The sequence below is a fragment of the Dreissena polymorpha genome, chromosome 2 (assembly GCF_020536995.1).
Source record: "Dreissena polymorpha isolate Duluth1 chromosome 2, UMN_Dpol_1.0, whole genome shotgun sequence".
Classification (NCBI taxonomy): domain Eukaryota; kingdom Metazoa; phylum Mollusca; class Bivalvia; order Myida; family Dreissenidae; genus Dreissena; species Dreissena polymorpha.
Genome location: NC_068356.1, coordinates 39893663 through 39916242, shown reverse-complemented (window position 1 = coordinate 39916242; position 22580 = coordinate 39893663). Strand labels below are relative to the sequence as shown.

The 22580-nt window shown below is 34.4% G+C and overlaps 2 long non-coding RNA genes across 2 annotated transcripts; one reads left to right on the top strand and one right to left on the bottom strand.

The window, feature by feature from the left end:
* Positions 1-235: 235 nt before the first annotated feature.
* On the top strand, positions 236-22266 carry LOC127866699 (uncharacterized). The gene is made up of 3 exons (XR_008043074.1): positions 236-256; positions 18987-19026; positions 22195-22266. It is a non-coding gene; the product is annotated as an uncharacterized LOC127866699 (long non-coding RNA).
* Positions 12981-15086, bottom strand: LOC127866695 (uncharacterized). Its single transcript, XR_008043069.1, has 3 exons — positions 14928-15086; positions 14458-14582; positions 12981-13348 (listed from the first exon to the last, which is right to left on the bottom strand). It is a non-coding gene; the product is annotated as an uncharacterized LOC127866695 (long non-coding RNA).
* Positions 22267-22580: the final 314 nt, after the last annotated feature.

The window sequence follows — 22580 nt, the reverse complement described above, 5'->3', positions numbered from 1 at the left end:
CTATAACTTTATTTTGCAAATCTCCCAGAATAATTGTCGGTCTATGCCCCGGGTCTATGCTCTCACTTTTAGTTTTAATCTAGCTTCGTGCGGATGGTCATTTCGCGCCAATATGTGCATGAGACAAACCCACTTGTGACGTCATGGTATGTATGCAATGGTCGACTTAACGGATATGACGTCATTTTGTTAACGCACAATGGTCGCCTGCTCAACTTTGCAATAGTTAGTTCTGATTAAACAAGTGAATACTAAGGTAAGTAATTCGTTTTACCGAACTAAACTGTATGTTAAGCTAAAGGACATTATGACTTATTTCGTTAAATAAAAAATATTTTAATAAAACTACTGATAGGAATTTCTCGATGGTCTGGGCCTTGCTACTCTTTGAGGGATTGGGGCCAGGGTCCTTAGAGAGGGGGGAATTTCGCGTCGTTTTGGGCGAAAAGGTAATCTTTTCACCAACCATTCAACACTTTGTCTTAAAATTGCTATATTTAATGTAATATACATAAATATACATTTAATCAAAGGTTAATAGCACGATACCAGCTGGCAACATAGGTTCAATGTATAAAATAAAATAAAAATATATTTTTTTTTAGGAGGGGGGAATTTTTAGTTGAAATAGGGGGAAAAAAGTATACTATTTAAGGGGGGAATGGGGCCGAATTTCGGCCCCCAAAACGGCCAAAAGTGGGCCCTGCTGAATAGATAAGATACGCCAAAATTGCCTTTTCTTTTGACGAAGTTTTGTTGAGAAAAACTGAGTGATATGCTTATTTAGTTGACTTGACGTCGAGTCATGACATGTCAGGGGCGTTGGATTCAAAGTGACATTGGGGCGGGGGATGGGGTTGGTATGGGAGGGGTATCTACTGTTGATAAGACCCATGTCCGCGGTTCCCCGGAATTTTTTTCAAATTTTAGCATCAAATGGCACATTCTGGTGCGTTTTTATGCCTGATACCTGACCTTATACACGTCTATTGCAGCATTTTCTGAATGACAAAAGTTGTGACAGACAGACAGACAATAAAGAAGTGATCTCTATGTGTCGCATTTTGTACTTTGTAGCAGGCAACACAACAATACGGATCATAGTTAAAAAAACGTTCTTTGGTGTTTTTTTCCCGAAATTCCGTTTTGGAAATTAGAAATTTGTTGGTTGGTTTGGAGTAGACATTGAAATGACACAAAAATTGGTGAAAAATATCAAATAAGTTTTTTAGAATTATAGATTTACTTTGAGTTATTACAATTAATTCAGGTATTTTGAGGTATCTTTAATTTTTTGATAATTAAGGGGGTTAGGACTATTGGATATTGGCACATTTGTTTTATGTCATACCTTCCTTTATATTAATAAAAAGAAGCAATGGCTTAGATCACACCGACAATTAAAGATTCCCAGGTTTACTCAAGAATAAAGGAATTATTGTTATAAAAGAGACCGATCAATAAACAACATAATTGTCATGTACATTACCGCGGGCGGCTGATGACAATCAACAATACAAGCGTGATAACCTTGCTTTGTGGTAAAGATATAGTCAAATATACGGGTATTGAAATGAAAAAAAAGAAAAAGGTCTTTGCCGAAATTGCATTTTTTCCGAAAATATTGGGGCGGCGGCCGCCACCCCTGCCGCCCCAGCTCCAACGCCTCTGCATGTTGACGATATGTTGATTGAAGATAGCAATATGTTGGGTCAAACTTACAGAAGCGTATAAGATGCACCCCAATATGATCACGCCGGATTAGCTTATATCGACTTACTGTGAAATAACATGGTATGTCATCATAGTATTGTAGGTTTTTCCCTCTTAATTTTACTCGCCATGATAACGACATAAAGTTTAAGTCTATACCAGGGCTTTTTTTCCTGACTTTGTGAAGCGGCCCTGGCCCCTCGCTTTGTGAACAAATGAGTCGCGAACATGTCAAAATTGTGAAAAATTGAGTCGCGAACTTCTTAAAATTGTGAAAAACGAGTCGCGAACTTCTTAAAATTGTGATATTCAAAGTTCAATGCATTAGTATAGTTAAAGCATGTTAAACACGTGAATATTATCAAAATTTCATTTCCTTAAGTAATGCAATAAAGGCATATTTTCTTTCTATGAATACTGTATTTTATACAATAACAATACATAAACATATATCTGATTTGCAAAACATTCATGTACCAAATGCAACTAAAAAAACTGGTCCCAACACTTCTTTACCACAGGAAAAACATTTATAAACATAGAGCATTTCAAGGGCATAAATAATAAATAAATAAATTTTATTTTGAGTCGGCAAGACATATAACAAATAACATAAGCTGCAAAGCTTTTTAACGGACTAAACAACAAGTGTAAGCAATAAAACATGAGTAAATCAGCTAAAAAGAAAGATCAAATACATGTTTTTAAGGGTAAAAGCACAAATTAAGACAATAAATTACATGCAACACTGAAATAATTTTGACAATATTAAAGAATAAATAAAAATTGAGGTAGTTAAAAACTGTGTACGAAGCTGCTTATCTAGACCTGCTAGTAGGACTAAAAACTGCAATAAGACGACAGAATAAGAAACTGAATTCAAAAAGAAACACAAAAGTGCGACAGATAAAAAAGTACTTAGAACGAATATCGCCTCGAATCAGATTCCAAATGAACTGATCAGCAGCTTTCTCACAATAAAAACAAAATAAAGCATGAAACAAAATTAAGCATGAAACAAACTAGAAGCAACATAGAAGCAAGCATATAACTCAGACATGTTCTGGTATTTACAGCTTTAAAACTCGGTTCATTTTACTCTTGAAAATGTCAATAATTCTCTCAATATCTTAAGAGGTAAATTCCTTCTTCATGATATTTTTCATGTTCTGTGAGCCTGACCCTCGGGTCGCCAGTGCATGATGATCAGTCCCTGGGAGGTTGTCATTTGATCTGAAACATTAGGTATACATTGAACAACAGTACTTTTGTAAGAAATGTAAACAAGTTATTTTATTTTTCACATTTTTTTCACAAAGCATTAAATAGACTACATACAAAGTTTGAATCATGAATTTATCCCATTTTCAACGCGACATTGACGGTATAACACCTTATGGAATATACTAGCCTGTATTCAACACTGTGGGATGTACCTGTCATGTGCACAGGGCATGTTTACGGACTACTTTTTACTTTACCACTGAATGATTTTTCATAATTAATAAAGTTTAGAAAACTTTAGCTTCAAAATTATACGACCTTCAACCTTTAAATCTAGTCATATGACATAATTTTTTGCCATCCGTATAATGAATCAGCTGATTGCTGGGGTCATAAAATGACACTTATTGCGTCATTTCCCCCCCAAAAAATTGACGATTTATTATAAACGCGACTTATTTCACATGTACATGTACTGTATATTGACATATGGTATTTAAATTGTCAATTAATCACATTTTCCTTATTTCGTGTAATGTGCATTGTTTATAATCCATGCATATTCTTTTGACATTTAAGAATGTACAACAAGCCATACAAATATCGCACAATTCATAAATAATCTGCAATATTTGCTATCTGATTTAATTCACGTTAAGCATAGAGCTGTGTAAAGTATAAGATGGTAAAAATAGCATCACACTGGAATTCGGAACGTCACATTTTGTACACGGGTATTATCTACTGATTTATCTGTTGTGTAATGGAATGTTTTCCATTCTTTGTGTATTTATATATTAAATTATTTTCTTGTACACGATAAGGGCATTTATCATAGACAAATATCATTGTGCAAGTTTAAAAACATAATTATGTTTGTATGCAGAAATCTGCAAATGCATCCGAGTTTACCAACGGCTATTATTTGATAAACTGCTCTGGTTCATTTTAACAGCAGTAATGTTCATAGAGTACATGACGTGGCGTGTGACGAATAAGAAAGTTTAATTCATTTGAAAATAGTGATAGGCTGGCATAAGGGTCTTTATTTAACTATGCTAAAATAATTATTAAAGACCCTAGATGCAAAATCACCAATTATTGAGTTAAATGGATTATTAGATGGATTTTAAAGGATAATTAAAGGTAAGATACCAGTTCGAACGTGTTTTGGTTTTTGTTTGTACTTTTGTCGTTCCCTTTTCTTGGGGAAATGATTTTAACATGGGGGCCATTGATGCATGGGATCACACACGGCATACCCATAATAGGGGGTTCAGGTTATTTTTTTATGTACTGAATCTGTTGTGTTTTTTTCTCGTTATTTGGATAGAGAATATCATTACCTTCAAAACAAGACCAATATCATCTTTATAGCACAAATACTTTTTAAGATATGGAATTTTTAAGATCTCTATGGGAATTTTTGTGCGCAGTTCCTATGCAATTATATAATGGGAAGTACTATGGTAGATGGCACCGAAATACTACAAAACAATGCAAATTTGTTCTTTAAATGTTATTTCAGCTAAGCTTATTCAGTAAATGCATAATAAAGTATACATTTTTAGAAAGGTAATTTGATCAGTGATATTTTTTAACAAGTTATGACAATTTTTTACCAAAATCCAGTCATATAACAGAAAAAACCGTTGCCATGGAAACGGGTAATAAAAGCATACAATATGAAAATTGCTAAAATTAAAGATTTTTTGTCAATTAAAAGACAAAAGACTTTTACATATGGTGGTTTGCAAAGTTAAGACCATTACTAATAATATTTAGCAACATTTTACGGAATCTGTCTCCGTAGCAACCAAAATCAAAAGCATAAAAGGAAGAATTGAAAGCATAAAACTACGCAATTTGTAAATAATTTAGGATCAATAAAACTCTTATCCCAAAACTCATAATCAGCACAAAACACTATCAACTTGATAACCATACATCACTGCACATGACATGTACATGCATCTATTTGCAAAGAATAGTGAAAAAGGGTTGCCATAGAAACAAGTCAAAACACCCAAAATTTTTAAAAAGTGCGAAAAAAGGTATTTGTGAAAAGTGTTTAATTGGTTTCATAAGTATGTACTTCCAAATGACTTCTCTTACTGAGAATGGTATATTGTGAAACTTAAGGTTATGCAGAAAGCTGTTTCCATAGCAACCAACAATTTAAAATTAATGAGGTACAATAACAACAGTGTATTAACAATAGTGTACGCGCAAAAAGTCCCTTCAATCAACCTTACATCCTTCGTCTCTCTCACTTCTTATATTAAGGTATTATTCAGATTAAAACATGACATTTTGTTCATGCTTTTTGTGAAAACTAAGTTCTGAAAAAGAAAGAGCAGTGACTAAAATATAAAAATACTTCAGTTTCTTTTGGTACATCTTTACTGAAATAACAATTTTCAGTTTTAAGCAGCATTCTCATGCCGTGGTGAAATTACTCTGTAAGGCACATAACCTTGCCCATGTTAGATCGATAATTAAAACTATATTTATTATAAATAAAACTTCTTTCATCATCATCATCATCATGATTAAATAAATAACAATGTCTCCAGTGTCCTCCCCTTTTAAAACTGTCATCTATTGACACAATATTTAAGTCAAGAAATCCTTTGAGCATTATATATATTTTTAAAATAATATTTTTGTAACCATACCTGGATACAAACAAAATACTTTGACTCAATTATGACAGTATCAGATCACCTTTCTCCATGTCAATAATCAGTGGCATTCTCCATTCATCAGCATCATCATCGTCATCGTACAATATATTCTGTTTTTCTGCCCTTTTCTAATAACATTTTTATGACCATACCTGAATACCAGGAGACTTCATTTGTTTCAGGATCACGACATTTGTGCTTGAAAGTTTTACCAACAAGTAAATTTGGATTTGTACTTACCTGTGGGAGGAGAACTGCCTGCTGCTGCACACGAATTTTGTTTTGGCCATCTCTTATCTTTAGGGCTAATGCATTTTTTGACTCGTTCAACTTACTTTTTGCAGTGTCAATGTTTATATATTCCAGTGCTGGTAGTATTTAGACATCTGTTTCTTCATCGGCATTCAGTCGAATAATGTCAATGAGATTTCTCTCTAGGTCATCAACTGAAAAAGATCTACCTTTGCATACCTGCTGAAACTTTTCTTTTGGACCCTTGCTGTGGATGACATTTTTCCTAAATTGAAGCTGTGAAATGAGAGCATCTTTATATTCATTATGTTGGGCTTTGCTTTTGTACTGAAATAAATCTTCTTCTGTCAGCCAAAGACCACCTAGAGAATCAAGTTTTTTTGTTAGTTTAACTTTCTGTGAATATTGTTTTTCTTCTTTTGCTGTTTTCTGTTGCTGCCTTTTCCTAAGAATTTCAAGTTTATGTTCAAATAGTTTGTTTTGTCTTTCCCTGAAACAGGGCTTTATTTAAGCGGACGCCCGCTTGCCCGTGCCGGGTTAAAATCGTCGCGGGCAAGTGATTTTCCAAAGTAGATAGTCCGCCGGGCAAGTCCGTTTCGTATTAGCATAATTGCGGTATTTTTTTCGACTTTTCCCTTTGTATCTATTTATTTTCTTTGGGTCAATATATTTTTTTATCAAGTACAAGTAAAACGAGATTTGATTGGTCGCTTGCGTTGTATAAGCCAATCTAAACGCTCAAAACAAGTTCTACTCGGCAGACGTTTCAACATGGCGGACGGTAGCATCCAGCCGATCTTTTCGGTCCAGTGCCGATTTTATATCGAAAAATGCTATTTTATAAATATGTATATTCTAAAACGAGTGGTATCATCAAGAGAAATAGCAAAAATATTAAAATACTAAAAACGATGATCTTGTTTTCCGTAAACCGCCCGGGTATTTCCGCCACCTATTTTGGCTGTGACGTCACTTGCACTCAACGCTCATGACACGGAAACTTGTCCATTGTTATTACGGATCGAAGCGTGAACACCTCGCGCTTAATGTCAACATTGACACTCAATATCGTGCTATGTTAATACAGTTCCATTTATACAAGTTTTATAAAAAACGTGTGCTTTTTCTGTGTGTGTGTTTTGCACGACAATCGTTATTCTACTGTTAGTGTTGTTTTTTTTTCGGGTGCAAAAATCGTGCGGAAAGGGAAACAAGGGTCTATTCGGTTTTGACAAGGATGATGTTACTCGTAAGAAATGGATTAATAATATATTATACGCATGTATGTATTAACGGCTTAGTTACAAAAATAAATTACAACCCTGCTCTTATTATTAAGAACAAATAGGTTTATAAGTGGAACAGCGAAATACAAAATGACAAATACATTTTATTTGATAAATAAACAAACAAAGCTACAGCTAAATAACAACAAAGTATCAAACATAACATTCCTGTTCTGATATTGAACTCAACTGAATTACTGTCTATTACACATATTATAAAAAGCCATTTTAAAATGGAATTGGAATGGTATTACTTAAAATAGTAATATTATTTACTAACATCATCCATTATGTTATATTGAAATATTCAGATAAAAATGTAAATTGAGGAGGGTTTGTGTAAATTGTAATTATTAGTACAATTTATTGATTTCATAAACAATAACAGCTTGACATTCTCTGTAATGGGTATCCGAACAATCGCTCCCACAGACAATCGATCGAACGCTAAGTTTGACAGGGCGGACGTTCGCTCTTATATAATTTGACACCACGGCCATTGTTTCATACAATTAGATGCAAAACCTTAAAACATAGTATACGCCGATCAAAGGTTAAACCTATAATTAGCCTGTTCTGTTCTTTGTTCTGTTCGGTTAACACCTATAATTAGCCGAAAATTAAATTTACTTTGTGCGTATTATCATAAATACAAGTTGAGCAATTTTTCAGCTTCTCCAACTTCTCAAACGGTTTATGTAAACAATGTAAACAATGTAACGATCTAGAAGATCACTTTCATTTTTTACTCGAATGTCAAGTTTTTAATAGCCTCAGACAACAATATATACATAGACAATGATTGATTTCTAAGTTTCTTATGTTTCAAGAATTCCCATGGCTACCAGTCAAATTGACCCCAGTTGCCATTGTTGTGTATTAGTCCATACAGAGTGTCATGGAGTTTATGGCTAGTTGGCTGATGACATGTGACTTATCTGTGGATATATCACAGCTGATTATTGCAGACACCGCATGATTTTAGATAAGAGATTAGCATAACCCCAATTATATCAACAAACAATCATAAAATGTATTACTATCAGACGAGTGGTTAGCTAACCAAGGGGTGCAGCTCCATGTCATATAAAAGTCCCACTCTGCCCACTTGGGCCTACACCATGCTATTATTTTGATTATCATGTGATTCTAACGGAAGTTGTATTTATCAATGAATTAATATAATTGTTCACACTTAAACTCTTTTATTATAACTGGAAACAATGTTTTAAATTAAAATTCATGTCATTAGAAATACTAACATTCCTTCCCATTCAGAACCGGTGCAAGTATCCGCTCTATTTGTTTATTATTAACCAGTGCTTTGTGTAACCAAGTCATATTCAACAAGCTTGTACTGTAAAATAACAATCAAAAAATTATTTTTCCCCCGACACTAGCATGAAACACAGTTATATGTATTTCTAATCCGTGTTCCCAACACGATGGTTATCTTGAGCATTGACAAAATAAACATCGCTGTCCGAGTCAGAATCATAAAAAATCTGACAAACTGTCGCTTAATTCTGACTCATGCATGCTAGGTTGAACGGAAAACTCATCATAATCTCTATTTTCCATTTTCCATCAATTTTTCTAACTAAAGTTTCGAGAGATAATACATCCGTTCGAGAGATAATTCGTCCGAAGCTTTATAGTGCCGGTTCGTTATTGAGTGCATGTGACGTCACTCCCGGTTTGAATGAAAATGTCGAGAACATCGGAATGTGTGAAAAATCGCGACTTTGTTCTATTCGGTCTCGCTTATAACACCGTATTTGAAATGAAGTGAGGTTCGAAATAGTTTAGATATGCACTAAATTCGATAAATAAAGGTGTTTTACGGGATTTTTAAATCGCGGCACGTGAACTTTAAACATTTTAAATGTTCTGAACCAGACCAAAACAACAATGTCTCTGATTTTAATAACAAGCAAGATAAAATTGTTGGTCGTTACTGTGCTATTCCAATTTTCTTGTATAAAACCACTCAAACTGAAACAATTTCAGAACAGTTACTAGAACTGGATGAAGAAGCATATACTAGTGAAAGTGATGTCTATGAACATGAATATAATAACTGTGAAAAGGATTGTTCAGAGTTTGAAAATCATGTTGAATATGCAGACCGTTTAAAACTTGCTAAGAATGCATATGAAGAGTTTCTCACTATTTTAAACTGTGAATAACTTGTTTGTTACATATTCACAGTTACAAATAGTGAGAAACTCTTCATCAAAGACATCAACATGATTTTCAAACTCTGAACAATCATTTTCACAGTACTATTTTAAGCCTTCCCCCTTTTAATCGTATATAGTGACAAGTATACCGTTTTAAAATGTTAATAGTAATAAACTCTTCATATCAATTGTATCCAATAGTGACGATTCAATGAAATAAAACTGTCCAGATTTTGTTTTGTTGACAACTTTATATTATAAAAACGATTATTATTTTATTTTTGATACATTGAATATAGCTGAAATTAAATCTAGCATAATAATTCATGTGTATCAATGCTTTAAAGATCAAATGACAATAAAAAATTGATTTCAAAATAGGGCAACCAATTTTTATTGAGGGCAAGTAGATGTTCAAAGTAACTTGCCCCCCGGGCAAGTGAATGTCAATTTCTTACGTTAACCCCTGCTGAAAGAAAGCATAGCTGATGGTGCATTGCTCCTGGCATCATTTATAATTACTTCCTTTTCATCTGCAGGTAAAGAATTTAAATATGAACTGGTCTTATTATTTGACCACATTATACAAGACTCATATGCAGTGGTACTTGCAGACGGCTTCAGTCGCATCAAGGCATCAAGCTGACCGAAGTCACGCTCTGAGCAAGTGTTCGTGGTGGGGACGTTCTGTGACCGTGTACAGGGGTTTTTTTTACTAAGAAAGTGACGCCGATATTTGGCGTCTTCCCCTACCAGAATTCTTCCCCTAAAAATAACATTTCCCCCCAAAAAATATAATTTTCACCCAAATATAATATTTTACCCTCAAAGACATGTTTTTTTTCTTTTGGGAAAGTCGACACGTATACAATTTGTACCATGTACAACGATCTCGCTCTCTCTCTCTCTCCCGACGAACACTCAAATCTGGGAATCCCAGTGATTCTATATATAGCTCTTAAAGTACGTCATGGAAACCGGGTAACTAATCGTATTAATCATTTGACTATTTTACTGGATTCCGGTCTTGCGCGAGAAGGGTGTTTCGTCAAATAATTACCGGAAACCAGTCGAATTTTCATCCAGGTTATATGAAAGCAAAGATATAAACGTTAAAACAGAAAAAAAGTCTCACAATTGGCGTTCATACACGAACAAAATAAAACGATCGGACTCGGAAAATATTAATTGCGTTGACGCATTTTTTAAGAATGAATCATCAAAAACCGTTGAAACCCAGCAGGATTCGGAGGTACATGTTATCAACATCGATTAATACTGTCGGATTATTGTGAAAGTGAAAGTAGACAATCGGCAGCTGCCCCACCTTTCCCTTCCAATACTGTAGCAGATCTATATCGTCAACCCATTCATCATGAAATTGAAATCATAATATTGACATCGTTCCCCGGCCCCAGTTGAAAACATTTCTCATTATTAGATCTACACCTGCAACTATATTTAGGACTTTGACTTTAATATCATACTTGTTCATGTGTTTAAGAACAAAAAGGTCAGAGACATGCCTCTTTTTTTAAAACAAAACCTGAAGTCTGTAGGCGAGTTATAGACATTAAAATGAACAGTTTTTATTTTTTCCCCAAATATGTCTCTTTCGCGCTCGATTTTCCCCTTTTACCCAGCGTCCAGCGTCTTCCCCTTTTTCTAAAAAAAACCCCTGGTGTAGCTTCTTGTTCACCTGGAAGAAAAAATTTACCCCCAGGGAGCTGGTCCTTAGCTTGTCTTTCTAATATCAGCATCATCCCTCCACAAATCAACTCGAGGGCCATCTGAGTATACGTTTCATTTACTGGATCACCTGTAGCTGAAAAGAGAGATCTATATATTTCATCTTCGTGCAGTTCCGTACCTGCAAACACAGGCTGCCCATTCATCAGCGGCGATGCATCTTTAGCAAGGAGATCAAGCTGTACCTGCAAATGACTTAAATGGGGATTCAGTGCTAGTATATTTTCGCTGTTTTCAATGATGCCCCATAGAGGACCTGTAATGAGCTTGTTGACAATACCTAGCGCTCTGATGCCATAAAGAGTTGCTTTTTCCCTGATGTCAAATGAAACACTTTTTAATAGTTCGTTAGGATCAGACCAAGCATTCAAAATTTTTTGGATATCTTCTGCGTGATGATAAGTTGCACCTGCAGCATAGAAAAGATGATTAAACCTGTGTCCTCTGAAAGAAATCATTTTGTTACTTTTGTCAATAGATTGTAAATAAGTACTGAAATGTGATCCTATGCCGGATTTCTCGCACCCCTGCATGGTCAGTGCTTTGCTTGCCGTCCTTCTTTCTTTCCACTCCAAGGCATAAGGGTTTCTACCACTGCTGATGTTGGATTCAAATAAAGACAAACATTTGTCAACCTCAGAAGCCATATTAACAAAGATATGCATTTTGCAAAAGTATGCTGATATTTTGCTGACTTCTTCTCTTACTTTTTCATCCAATGTGTCCCAAGCAGTGAAAACTTCTGGAAGAAAATTTTGTTTAAGTTCTGTTAATTGCCTATTAAATGCTGGATTTACAGCCCCTTGGTCAGACATAGTACTAGTAATGGAACAAACTAGTTTAGCCACAGTCTCTGAGTCTGCTCCATTACCATTACTGACTGCCTTTGCAAGGTCATCAATTTGTTGCTTGAAGGCTTCCATCAAAGTGTCTGTGTCTCCAGCACTCACCTCACTAAGACCAAGGCTATAAAATCTTTTATCAGTTGTCGTGACCTGAAAAGATTGAAAATGACGGTGCGATTTGGTAGTTCCATCTTGATGCAAACAATTCCCTGAAATGGAAAGTTCAGACATATCTTTTAGCATAGCTAAGGCCACCTGTTTCTGTGCGACTCTCTTACCTTTGGAAACTAACCTGCTCTTGACCCCAGTACTAGGAAGCCTGTCTAAAGTCTTACCTGTGAGATTCTGGACAACGATTTCCATGACCCGATTTACCTTTGACTGGCTAACACCACATTCTGAAATGAGAGTCATAATGGTTTCCCTAATTTCATTAGCGTATTTACCATCATAAAAAGTTTGAATGACTGGGTCATTAATTGCCTCATTTATCTGTTCTAATTCTATGATTTTTAACTCTTTCTGTCTGATTTCATCTTTCAAGCTAGCAATTTGATTGGAATTTTGATCAACAGTTTACTGCTCTTTCTTTTTTATTATTACGACTTATTTTAACTAAAAGATTTCTCTTCTCACGCTTCATTCAACTTCACTTTCATGCTCTACTTTCTCACACAATAGCTGACTGATCTCATTTTGGTGGTCTTTAAGTTTTTGAGACTGTTTTTCAATTTGTTTTTCTCTACGTTTCAGTTTTTTATTTACATTCCTGGTGTTCAGTTTACTTAATTTTTGCTTTTTCTCTTCAAGTTCTTCTAATGTCATATTTAACTGATCAGACATCTTGTCAAATTTTTGTTCCCATACACTACACTCTTTTTCTAAACCTGATTTTTCTTTCTCTGTCACAAGTACCGACTGCCACTTTCTATTTATGACTTCTAATAAACCTAGCAACATTTCAACTTTTCTTTCACTTCTATTAACTTGAATAGATAAGTTTTCATTCTCATTATCTATTTCTTGTATTACCCTTTTCAAATTTCTGTTTTCAGTTACAACATGTTTTGTTTTACTGGCTAATAACTGGACCTTATCAGAATTAACACTTCCAGCACCATCATCAACAGTTAAGTTATTGCTCTTGGGAAAGACAAATACTTCAGCTCTAAAATTTTCCAACTCTGCATTTTTCTTATCACGCACAAGTTTTCTTTCCCTTTTGTACAATTTACTAATCTTCATTCCCAGACTGGCCTCAGTTTGATCACAAACCTGAGTACCATACCTCTCTTTGAACTCGCACAAAGAAGATTTAAAAGTAATTTTCCCGCAACAAAATTGTTCAAAAGCTGTGATAACATCTTTGTTGGTCAAGGCCTGTTTCCCGGTATCAAGGTTATGCGATTCTGAAATGGCAAAAATAGACGCATCAATAGCTAAAAAGTTAAATATTAAACTGGTGTGTGCGGTCTTGTCATATTGGCACGCCTTGTGTCATAATAGCAGGACGGCTTTAAAGTTATAAATATAGCTCACTAGACACGGGCTAGTATTAATCAGAAACAACTGGGCCTTTTAAACGCATGACGGCATGTTATGTAAATATTTTATGGTAAAGTATGTAAATAAAGTCATGTAATTTTTTTTTTTTAAGTGAATCACTGCTACTTAAATGTTAAATAGTAAGTTAAACCTAAAAGCCTAGCATGCTAGGCTTAGGAATTTAGTTTGTTAATTTTCTTCAATTTCAGAATTAAATTATAAGTTGTAAGTTATGCTTCTACATGTCCCGACCAGCAGTACATGTATACAAATTATAAATGTGAAGAAAAAAAATTAAAAAAATAGCCCTGTTTATATCCACATCATGGCTCATCACGATGGCTTCATGGTTTTTTACTACTCGACTCTTCAAAACAGAACATGGTCACAACTGCCCACAGTCACAATCCACAACATGTGGAACTGAAACAAAAAGAATTAACCACAAAGAACCATGCTCTTTCAATTTTCTTTCACTCGCAATTATAAATAACAGCAAACTTGTCAATTTCAAAAAGATACACCAAAGGAGCACATATACCATTTAATACATTAAAAAGAAATTATGGTTGGATATAAGTTGAGAAAATCATCAAAATGATATTATTAATTATATCTATAGAAGGATATATTTATTTCCGTATTACATTACCACGAATATGACTTTTTATTTATATCACGAATACTTGGGGGTTGAAAACTAATATAAAATGCATGCGTTTATGCATGCGCACGAGGATCAAAACAGTTATGACATACGTAGCAATTAACTTTTGTAAAATCAAGCATATTTAATGACGTAATTAAACTCCCGGGACATCATTTATGATATAAATTTAGGTCTTGATCTATACTTTTTATTGTGAATGTGAGCATCACAAGTCTGCTGTTATTTATATTTGAACACAAAGATAAACAAAACCAAACAAAGTCAAAGATAAACAAGAACAATTAAATGTGGAATTTAATGTACCTAATAAAATCCCAGCCATTTTAAGACACCTAATCTTTGACTCAAACAATACAGTCTATTGAGTATTGACATAAGACGATAAGTCATAACTTCATGACATAAGTCCCTGAAAAGGTCTTATTTATCTGAAAAATAATTAATTCAAATCGTCAATAAATTAATAAAAAACTGCAATATATTTATTTTTCTTCACTTTTATACACAACTGGAAACAATTCACAGACAATATATTTATAAATCTAATATTTCAATAACATACGTTACAACGAGTGCGAATTTACAGCGGTGCGAAATTTCGTACCTCAGGCTCAGAGAGACAGCGGCCGTAAAGGTCACTAAACATGCATGTAAATAAAGCCAATTCCGGAAGGATTTACTCATTACAAAACCAATATACTGGTTTAAATCACGAGAGGAATAATTAAAATTGATAAATCAACCATTTCAATAAGAATATATAAGCTATTTACCGTAAAATTCTCCGATGACTTTATTCTGTTTACATTTTCACCAACTTCTAAAGGTCATACGCCATGCGAAAATATATCACCATGTAGTTTGGAGTGTTATCTTTTATTTCATTGGCTTTACAAAGCGATACGTCATCAAACAGCTCCCGGATAGCCAATCAAAAAACGACTACCTCTTAAAGAACAGACTAAACCGCGGCCGTAATACACTAAACATGCAGAACGTCGTCAAATCGGCGCATTTCTAGATAAAGTTTAAAAAGGTTTCTAAAACTCGTTATAGTTTAAAAATGTCATTTATAGTTAAAACAAATATTAATTTTATAATAGATAACCTTTATTTCTATGAAACAATCTTTGAAACGGTAAAAAAAAGGTTTATTTCACACCAGTAATTCTGGCCATTTCCACTCCGATTACACGATAACGTCACGTGACCTGAACCCCCTACCCATAACATTATATAAAAAAAACATGTTCTGCGCGTCCTTAAATTCGTCGTCCGAAGTCGGAAAACGTATTGCCCTGCATATTAAGTCAAATTAAGTGTCAGTCGCTGCAATTGTTTGTTTACTTGTCCATAGTGTACATGTAGAATCTATGTTGACCTCGATATCAGTTGACCTCGACATCTTTTTGTCAGGAGCAAACGCCGCCATATTGGATTTTGATCATTTTCTTTCGAAAATAAAATGAATTATAGTAAAGTAAAATCTTCTTTTCGCGGTCGTAATGTGTTACAATTCGCATGCTGCGTAAAATTGAATCGAGGCATATGGTGATATTTTTACTAGTTTTACAGTTTGTGTGTGAATTTTTTAAAGACTATTTTGCATACCAGAACAAATACATTTATATCACTACACATGGTTACATTTGTAAGATTTTAAGAGATTTTTAAGAATGAATTAAACTAATTGTTAGGCTAAGGTTAGTTAAATGTCACGTTGAAAATAAATCAAATGGGATAAATAGAATACTAGGATAAGCGTTGAATACAGAGAAGTTTATGTTGCTCGGCTCGAACACCGAAACCGCTCGCCAAGGCTCGCGCTCCCGGCGTTTTAAGCCTCGCAACATAAACTTCTCTGTATTCAACGCTAACCTAGTATTCTCTATATGCATCATGAATATACATTTAAATTAAAAAAATATATATGAAGGGACCGCATTATTACTTAAACAAAGATTTACAATCGTAAACAGATACAAATAACAAGTCACGGTCATCAATACTAGAGGACGTTTTGACTAGCTTCCATCAATACATAGCCGCGGAAGATGCTTTCACTTTTATCAAATGACTTCTTATAATGTTATCAATGTACATGTTTCAAAACTTACCCTTCTATAGAAAGCTTTTGTTACTTCACTGTTATCCCAATTTTCAATAAATCGGGATTATTTTGCGTTTTTTTTTTTTTTTTCATGTAGTAACGAGCGTTCCGCGTCACCATTTTTTTTATAGTGACGTTGCTAGGCAGAGCTTTTACTATTTACGCCGGTTTCACCGGTTACACAACACATTAAAATCGATTAAAACAAGCAAACATCGATAACGCGAGTCAACAATTTTTCGCGAATTCGGAATTAAAAACGAGGTTTTGAAACTTATATTTCTGTTTCGAAATGGCCGTTTTTGACAGTTTTGAGCACAAAAAGTCTGTTTTTCACGATTTAAAACGGCAGGTTTTGTAAATATTCATGGACATGTCAGGTTTGTGAATTGGCCGTGTCAAACTTGTGAAATGTTCGTCCACGGCCAGGGCGAGTAGCTAAGAATTTCCACCTGCCCTGCTGAAATATGTACTTGCCCTGCAATTTATTGAAAATGCAATAAATCAGTAACTAATATGTTTTATTGTGATTTTCTATTGGTTATAAAATAGAACTGTAAGTGTTAACTCATGAACTTCAATTAAGTTAATAAACTGTTTTTTACACACTTTTAACTTGTTTGTTTTTCATTTTGCCCTCATGGCCACGATCATTATGATTACACTTTAGGAGCATTGGAGAGTCCGAAAGGCATTTTGTTAAACTCAAACAAGCCTCTGTGTGTACAAAAGGCAGTTTTCTCTTTGTCAATTTCGTCCATGAAAACTTGCCCAAGTCCACTCTTTAAATCTAAGATGTGAAGAATTAAGACAAATGTTTTAGCAGTATTAAAAGACTGTATAAAGTATTGTATAGGATACATTCACGGAACAAACCGGTATCGGCGCGTAACGGTAACAGGACTAATTTTAGCGCAGTGTGCAATAATAAGCATCCGGTTAATTTTTAATCGCCCATTAAACGTTGTTTTGTTTGGAAAAAATGTTTTAAAACTTGAAATTTTAATCTTTTTGGCCAGATATGCCACTCGCCCTGCAGGACAAGCGCTGCCGGAATATTCACTCGTCCGGAGCCGATTTTTACTCGTAATTACGAGTGGGCGAGTGGATTTGTCGATCCCTGAAATCTCATTGTGTCAGTCAGATTTGTGTGCAGCAGGGTTTGGTATAAGGAGACCTTTTTTGTTACACTGCCTTGCTATATGAGCTTGCTTTTATAGCAAAGCTGTAGAGTGTTTGCCTGATTTGGAACTGGGATGTCCCGGGTTCAATCTCACTGTGGTCGGGGATTTTTCTTGCTGGGTAACATAGTGAAGTTGTCAAGGACACACTTGAACAGCATTCCTCCATAGACAAATCAGATTAATGCCCTCGCAAATGTGTGAACACAGTGTAAGCTAGTTTATTCATTCCAGGTCAACCCCTTTAAGAAAGCCGAAAGTCTTTGGTGGGACTCCAAACATATGATATGTGTATTCACTGTTTGGTAATTGGTTTCTTGCCAAAAATAACGGACCTAATACTAGGTTAGAATATTTTTCTTCGCTGGTGAGCCACTTGCTGACATTTTGCAGCCAATTGTTTTGTTTACATAGACACCAGTGGCGTCGTGATAATGATACATTAACACCGTTTAACAGTTTTCGGTACATGTGGTATTTAGGGTAGAAACCACTAAAACAGCCAGCCGTCTCTGTTGTAATTATACGACATTTTATGAAATCCAAACATTAATTTTTTTATTTTTTTGTTTTTGAAGAAATGTGTGCGAAATTACGTAGTCAGCATTAGACCATCATTGCATGTCAAAAAACCGTGAGACTCACGGCTAGACGTTTCCAATTCTGCATTCAAGTCTGCACTATTTTAGACGTCCTCCGATCGCGAACCTTACATATGGTCATTTCCTGACTTTACATTATTCTGTCCGCTTTCTTTTCTAAAGAATTGTGTTAATTTCTGTGGCTTCGACTTGCCATTTTTGTTTGCAGCATCCATTTTTCCCGGAATCTGCAACTCACTTTCTAAATCGGTCTTTCAAGTCGCATAGCAACCGTAAAGGAAAGTTACTCTTATCTACTTTTTTAGCCAATCAAAATCGTTGTTTCTTGGGAAATAAGTTTATAGTAGCTATGTCAATGCCATAACTCCCCCCATCTGATTAAATGACAATTCCGTACTGGTCGATTCGATAACATTGAATCGTAACATCTAAGCTTAGGTTATTACACGGCACGCTTCAGTGATTCAGTTATCACGTAAATCGCCAAGTTACCCAAATGTTCGAAAAGTCTGGTCCCAGTGTAAAGCGTGACCAATTAAGACATTAGCCATGTGGATTATCGACCAAGGCGGTCGTCATTATCCCCTGGGGCATTTCCGGTAACGGTGTTATCGTTGTAATCTTAGCAATGTTTCTGGCGATTTATACGAATACCGATTTATACGGCCTGAACACAGGCATTTAGAGTGTGCATTTGTAAAGCATAGGGTGTATTTTTTTCAATCGCAAATTTCATGAAAATCTTATTTTTAATCGCCAGCCAGGAATTGTAATCGCCAATGGCGATTTCGACGATCGGTAACGCTAACGTAGCCTAATATCATGATAAGGTTTCAATCCTTTTGGTGAAGGTGATGAAATTTCACTGTGTGTGTTTTTGAGTGTTAAGTTATTTGTTTGTATGAGAAATGTACAGTTTATTCAAATTATTTACTTCAGAACTGGACCGAGATCAAGATGAAGATGTTCATGCTTCTGTGTGAGTTACAATTATTATTTAAGTGTTTAGTTGTTCAAATATTAAAACTGAAACTTTAAACAATAAGGTTTTCCCTAAACCCTCTACCTTTTCCTCAACCGTGAGTTAAATCATTTCATTGGCTTTGATAAATGAATTTTAAGAGACTAATTATTAACTCACAGTCGCCAATTTCATTAAGTGTTTAATTTCACTGAATTGTTTCTTGCTTAAAAAGCAAGTTGCCCAGCGGGACTACTCACTTCTGAATTTGAGTTGCCCAGGCCAAAATGTATTTGTCCGGGGCTCACGGGCAACCACTAATTTCCATCCCTGGTTGCCAACTACCGCAGAGTAAGTATAGAGATCACAGTCAGCAAAGTTGTCCTTTCTTAAGCCTTTACCACTTAGGTATGTATTTTCACTCATTTGTAGTCCCTTAGAAAAATATATTTAATTAATGACCTTTCTTACTAGATTCAAGTTTTTAAGGCTTCATCTCCAACTCTTTGATACTGATGAGCAGGAAACAGCATAAAACCTGAACAGACTGGGAGTTACTTGCAAAGTGTTTTGGTTTTATGCTGTTTGCACATAGCCATTTTCACTTTGCTTCTGATAGAGAAAGGGTTAAGAGCCGATTGTGCATATGAGGCTGCCAGAATCACATTTTTCACATAACAGTCCTTTATTCTGATATTTTTGGGAAAGGTGCCTGGCTTTAATCTCATAGAAAAATATGTTTTCGGTAATGTGTCTCAGAGTCAAAACATTCTATTATCTAACGTAACAGAAGACTTTATTTGAATTTGATCATGGTGTTAATTGCCTAGCTTTTTCCAAAGCACCTATAATAAGAAATTATTTAAGTAGGTTTAAGTATGTTATTTTTTTTCCTAAGGATTGAGATTGTTTTTCAAATAATTGCTCTGGGAAAGTTTTATTTTAGAGGATATTTGTTAAATTTGATGGAAAATATTGATTGTAATGCACGAGTGATCATAGAAAATAATACTTTCCCGAGTGGTACAGTGAACACGAATGAATTGAAATCGATATTCAATCAAATCCAACAAAGTTTGTTTTTATTTCATGCTTTTTTAAACGTTTATTTAAATTGTAAAAGAGTTTAACTGGAGAATTTGCTGAAATAATGACATCATTTCCTTGAAAAAATAGAGGATATTTGTAGGATTCGGTGGATTAACGATTTTAATTCACGAGTTTTTCCACCGTTTATATACATTATTAACAAGTTAAAGTAAAGAATTTAGTGAAATTAAAATTAATTTATCGAAAAATTATCGGTAACTGTCACTGTTATTTTTTACTGTTTGTAACAGTTAAATATCAGTTTTAATCACTGATATTTCTCTATAAACAAACGGAAAGCATAAAGTAAATTATTATAACACATGAGAGCACAAGAAAAAGAACTGTGTTGTTTTAGTAATTGTAAATGCTTGTTTGTCAAAATGTCAACAAGCTATCAGAATAAAAAGATTTGTTTCTCTCGGTAATAATTTCTTGATGCCTGGCTAAATCTATTATAGTCTGACAAATGTCTATAATTGTGTGCTTAAAGGGACCTTTTCACAGATTTTGGCATGCATTGAAGTTTGTCATTAAATGCTTTAAATTGATAAATGTAAACATTGGAACCAAATATCTCCAGTAAAAGATGATAATAAAATTACAGAAAGGAAAAAGTCACTGACCCTTGAGTTTAAGTCTTAAACCACTCAGCCATCCTTGATCATACCAGGGCTCGAATTAAACTTTTCTTTCTACTAGCAAAACATTGCGAGCAGCTTAAATACCAGCTCGAAAAATCAAAAACATTCTCGCAAATTTTGCTGGAAACATAAATAAAAGCAAGTTTGGATATTAGTTTAGTACTATTAAAACTAAATAAAATATGACATCAACAACAAGTTTTGGTGTTATATATGAAGTTCTTTTCCCACTTTTTCACTGTTTTCGTGGAAGAATTTAATTTCCGTTTTTTTTCCCTCAACTTATCGGTTAACTTTGCTTCAAATTTCGTATTGTTATTTCAATCTGTGGGCAAAAAGAAACAAGTTATTTTTCGCTTCGACGACATAACTGTTCAGGTTTTTTGTCTTTTATAGTGAACATGTGTGGATAATGGACTGTTTCATTATCTTTGTACCAATACCATCCGCATATATGTACTGTAAGTATACCAGTCTACATACAAGGTGCGAGCATCCGCATATGGGTATTCGGACATTCTATGAATTGACCTGCGGTTTAGCATTCACAACGTTGAGCGCATTTAGCAATATAACTCTTTTCACTATTTCTTCACTCGCAAAAAAATTCTAGTGGCTTAAAATTTAACTTGCATTCGGTAATTTTCTCTCGCCTTTTTGCGAGTGTGCGAGTACTAATTTCGAGCCCTGCATACTGATTGTGGTGAATTTTATACTTCATAATATGAGCAATCCTCTTAGTGTCACAAAACATTACGATAACAAGACAACTATCCAAATTTTTATTTTGTGTGTGTTTGTAACGCTTGATAATTTTCAGGTTTTTAAAGTGTAAAAGAATGCATATAATGGATATTTGAAGCATGGTAAATGTTAAGTACATTGTATTACTGTTTCCTATTAAATATCATAACTACACAAACATTTGCAAATCGGAAATAATTTTGTCAACTTTGCCATTTTATCAAAACATAAAAAGGTCCCTTTAACCCCAACTCAGATGCAGACCAAGCCTGTATTTACATACAGATCTGGTCAGTTTAAGGTCTCGGTAATGTTACAAAAAATATTTTAGATGGTTGATATTGCGTTGAAGTTTTTTTGGTTGGCAGCCTACATATAAACAAAGCTTGGGATTGCATTTGGGACCTTTCAGTTCAAGTTAAGGGCCACTGGAACTAAAAATAGAAAAAATGTTTCCACTCTATAACTTTAGTTCGGATGGAAGTACATGTATTAACCTTAAAATTGTTTTGAATGTAACCTGCATTCAGACCCAGTGTGAAATTTCACAATTATTTAAATTTAATTCAATGTTTATACTAGCCAATTCAATGTTTATACTAGCGCATGTAATGACTCTTCTTAATTCAACTGAGATTTGAGTGTTAGCGTACTCAGTTTCATCAAATGTATATTGTGGTTTAAAGTGCTCATAATGTATTTCTTACAGTGGCCATTGTTTATGTGAGCTTGTCTACAAGTGTAAAAGGACAACCTTGGTCACCTGTCACAATCAAAGGTCAGCTGTTATTTATAATATATGTACAAGATAACTCTGCAATTTACCATTTTATTTGTTTCATATTGATCCGTGAGTAATAACCAAGGCTTGTGGTTTAGGTTTTCTAATCATCATAAATACCTGAGTCACAAGTAGGGCTGTCACGATTCACCGGTATATAGGTATATCGCGGTGCATGTCGTGAAAAAAATCGCACCGGGGTACTGCGTTGCCGCACCGGTTTTTTTAATATTATTATATTAGCACAGACATAAATACATTACATTATTATTTTGATATAGATATCGTTTTGAAAAATGTAGAAGCGATTCAAA